This window comes from Haemaphysalis longicornis, unplaced genomic scaffold (assembly GCF_048455015.1).
Source record: "Haemaphysalis longicornis isolate Haplotype H1 unplaced genomic scaffold, Haemaphysalis longicornis Haplotype H1 scaffold_3, whole genome shotgun sequence".
Classification (NCBI taxonomy): Eukaryota; Metazoa; Arthropoda; class Arachnida; order Ixodida; family Ixodidae; genus Haemaphysalis; species Haemaphysalis longicornis.
The window spans coordinates 231,405,980-231,410,378 of NW_027526335.1; the positions used below are offsets into that span (position 1 = coordinate 231,405,980).

At 50.7% G+C, this 4,399-nt stretch overlaps 1 pseudogene; it reads right to left on the reverse strand.

The window, feature by feature from the left end:
* Positions 1 to 520: 520 nt before the first annotated feature.
* Positions 521 to 1,843, reverse strand: LOC144175759 (uncharacterized; annotated as a pseudogene).
* Between the last annotated feature and the right edge of the window lie 2,556 nt (positions 1,844 to 4,399).

Genomic DNA, 4,399 nt, shown 5'->3' on the forward strand with positions numbered 1-4,399 from the left:
TTAGGCAAAATAACGAACTTAGCAGGGTACGTGTAGCCGCTTATGGTGACGCGTGATGTGCACGTTCCACTTGGCGTTACGACATGGCCTCCTGCTTTGCGTATATGCGGACCGTCCCATGTTGTCGTAACTTTCTTCAGCTTCGATGCGAATGAGCCGCTCATTACTGAGTTGTCGGCTCCCATGTCGACGAGGGCGACTACGTCAAAGCCGGCGATGGACAACTGGACGTCTGACGCCGCTTTCCTCGAGTTTCGGGTGCATCTGGGCGTTGTATCTCGGCTTGTGCGTGTTGACGGTCGGGCACTACGCGTCGTCATTGTCGTCGTCTTCTCAGCGGCAGGCTGTGTCATTTCGGGTACGCGTCGCGTCGTGTCGTCATCGGGTTCGGCAGTCACGTCCGCGTTAGATGGAGTCGTTGGGCTGCGGGTACGGTGTTCCGTGCGGCCATGCGTCATTGGAGGGTTTTCGTTTTTTCGCCGTTCTGCAACTTCACCTCCAGACGTTGCTGCTTTTACTTTCACCCGCGTGGCCTGGGGGACATTCCACATGAGAAGTCAGCGGTGCTACGGCGGTTTGGCGACTGGTACGGATAGGGCGACGGCGAACGGATGAAGCGGGCTGGTCCTCGGTTCGTGTTGGACAGGTATTCGTCGATCTCAGTAGGGCACTGGCCGGGTCGGGGGCGTGGTGCGTCTACGGAGAATCCTCGCAGACCGAGCCTCTTGTAAGGGCAGCGACGGTAGATGTGGTCGGCCTCTCCGCAGTGGTAGCACAGCGGGCGATTATAGGGCATTTGCCACACGTCGGTCTTCCTCGGCGTCTGGTATTGGACTACCGGGGGTCGGGCGGGCGACAGGGGACAGCGGTATGGCGGGGCCTCTTGACGACGGATTGGAGCAGGGCGGGGTCAACGAAGAGCTGCGGAGTAGGTCATCACTTGTGGATCACGGGGTGCTTCGGATGGCGTAGAAGCCCCCAGTGCCCGTTGAACCTCTTCTCGGATGACGTCAGTCAGGGAAGCGACTTGAGGTCGCTGCGTCGTTGGAAAAAGCTTCGGAAGCTCCTCCCTCACCAGGGCTCTGATGGTCTCGCGCAATGTATCGGAGCTTGCAGTTGCGGCATCGATTGTCTCCGCGAACAGGGCGTTGACAGGTCGGTGGTACTGCCTCGTTCGAATTTCGAGGGTCTTCTCCAATGTGGCAGCCTCAGACGTGAATTCAGCCACCGTTTTAGGGGGGTTGCGGAGAAGGCAGGCAAAGAGTTCTTGCTTCATTCCTCGCATTACAAACCTGAGCTTCTTTTCTTCAGTAATTTTGGTGTCCGCGCGGCGAAATAGTTGCTTCGTCCCTTCAACTAAGATCACGACCCCTTCGTTGGGGCGCTGCGTGCGCGTTTCCAACAAAAGTGCGGCTCGTTCTTTCCGCACGACGGTGGCAAATGTTTTAAGGAACTCGCTTTTAAAGAGAGTCCAGTTGGTTAGCGAGCTTTCATTGTTCTCGAACCACGTTCGGGCTGTATCTTCCAAATACAAGAAAACATGGCGGAAAGTTTCTTCGTCGGCCCACCTGTTAAAGTTATGGACGCGCTCCACTTTCTCCAACCACTCCTCGGGGTCCTCTCCGGGTGATCCGCAGAACGATGGTGGTTCCCAAGGCTGTCGCAGGACTAAATAAGGATTAGACGCGCTGGTCATGGGGCCTGCGTTGATCATGGTGGTTTTCACGTCGTCTTCTTTCTTCACCTTGTCCGGAAGCAGTCCAAACTCCGGTTGAAGACCTTGCTGCCGGCGGCTGACACGAGTTGGGCTTGCTTGTCGGCTTGACGATGGCTTAGGGTTCATGTACACAGCACCTCCACCAGATGTCACGAAGTCCAAGACGGCGCAGTTGTCTTCATGTAAAACAAGTTTATTGGAGCGAACCTGGGCTCCCCTAACAACTAAAAGAATACAGAGGCGGGGAAGCGGCAGTACAAAGTGACTTGTGCAGGCGAGCTCCGGCGATTCGAATGCCGCGGCGTCTGCTCTTCAGGCTTTTATCTTTCGGCGCAAGTGTTTCTAGAACCGTCGATTCATATCCAGAACATTGTTGATCACAGAACATTATTCTGGGCTAGCGACGTCAGGGCGAAATAGTCTGCTTATCTGAATGTGATAGCCCGTGCGGCATAAAAATAAACAATGAAAGGCGCGCTTAGCTTGGAACGCAGATAACACAGCCGGGCGTGGCACGGCAGTCAAAAACAAACAATAAATAAATAAGCCCATACATGGTTCGCGGCAATATGCTAGGAACAGAATGATTTACCGAAGTCTCTGTTAAAGCCATAACGGTTGCTGATGGTGAGTAACACTCCTAACGTTACTGTATAAAAAGGACAACCATCCTCAAGACTAACATTGCAATATCATTTGCTTGGGGAACCTTAGGTCGAGATGAAGATGGAGGATTGAGGTCGCGTCAATTTGGAGAAACCACAAGGGAAACAAGAGTCGCACAGTTCGCTATGGTATCGCCTATGTCGACATCCTTATTAATTTTTAGCCTTGTTAAAGACAAGGTTGACGCAGTCTTTGTGTTTATTTATAGTCTTTGAGAACTGCCATAATTTTCTTCTTTTTTCGCGAACTGCCTCGGCGTTCTTGAAATTCCGTATCTTTCACAATTCCGAAATTTCGCATCGTCTAACTTGTGGCCATTAGTTAGTACTGGTTCAATTTCGTTTTCGTAGAAACATTCATGATTATGAGTCGAGTTCGCTCGTTCAAAAATCGAACTAGGCGATGCGCACGCGCAATTATTGCTGCTGTTGCTCCCAGCTGGACTTCGGAGAATGTTTTTACCATTTTCCTGGATGTTTCCGAGCCTTATGATTCACCGGTGTCTTGAATAACGTAAAAAAACTGAACATGTTCTACTCAATGTGAAAGCTGTCGAAAGTGCAGAGCAGTGATTCGCAATGATGGGCTGTGGTGCCGTTATCCGCTCACGGCTACTGCCCAATGAAAGTCAAATTTCCCGCCTTCGCATTGCTCGCGCGCCCGCTGCCTGAAACTGGGACACCGGGAATTATGTTCTTTTCCTGCTTGCTTTTCCTCCCGCACATGCCTGCGTTGCACTGCCCCTTTTTTTGCTTATTTGTACATAGGGTTATTTGTCGAGTAGTGGACAGATTTTTTTAGTTGTAAATCACTTAGGTGAGACGATAGATTGTGTAGTTTTGCATTTTTGGGAGGAGTATATTTTGAGATGTGGTACAGAGGACATTGCACAAAGACGTTCCACTAGACCCTCACGGTATACGTTTCCCTTGCAATAGATAATGAGGATGGAGTGCCTTACAATTTAGTCATGGCACTGTGTCTCCGTAGTGTATGGCGCTCACGTAAAGCAAGGTTGTACAATGATGTTGATGCGCGACGTGCAAGAGTGTACTTCAAAGAGAGCATTGGACGATTTCTTGAAGCCGTTATTCCACCATTAACTACATGATTGGCGGGAACAAATGGAGAAACTAATTGATATGACCGCATTTTATTTGACAAAGTCAGCCCTTTATGGGCTGGAAACTACGCCTCTTGTGTGTGTCATTATTTGCAATGTTGAAATGTAATTTGCTGTAAATTGTCAAACACAGGCAATAAATACTGAAAAAAGAGCGAGCTGCGACGACAAGGCGAGCGCCTAAAGTGCCCTGCATTTAAAAGAAGATTAGAGCACGTGGAGCGGTTTTATAAATCATCTATATTGTCCTGAATCATAGCGTGGGTCGGCGTCGCGGACGCCGACCCACCCGTATTTCCGTCCCCTATGTTAAAGGAACGAGTGAAACATTATCCCGCATTCTTCGCAAGGAAGGCATTGTCGTCTCCCACAAGCCAGTGTCAACTCTTGGACGGCTCATACCTCGACCTAAAGAGCGGCCGCCAAAAGAAAAATCACAAGGGGTCGTCTACAAGATTGCTTGCGCACAATGCCCCGCTAGTTATGTTGGGGAGACCATGAACTTCCCGGAACGCCTCCGCCAACACAAAAACGACGTTCGCAAGTCCGACACTCAGCGCAGTGCATTGGCCGAGCACTGCGAAAAAGCTGATCACCGGATTAACTTTGACGGCGCGCAGGTGATTGGCACCGAAACGAATTACTCACAAAGATTACTGCTTGAGTCATGGCACATGCAAGATAACCGGCAGGGCCTGAACAGATCCCTCGGAGCCCTTCCCACCATCTACGCCCACGGCCTCCGACGCGCAAGGGAAATAATCCAGTAAGAAAAAAAGAAAAAGAAGAAGACACCTATATAACCGCTGCTTCTTGTCGTACATAGTCACCCCTGATGAAGGAGCCGAGTTGGCTCCGAAACGTTGGGACCGCTTTGAATAAACGCCCTTGGT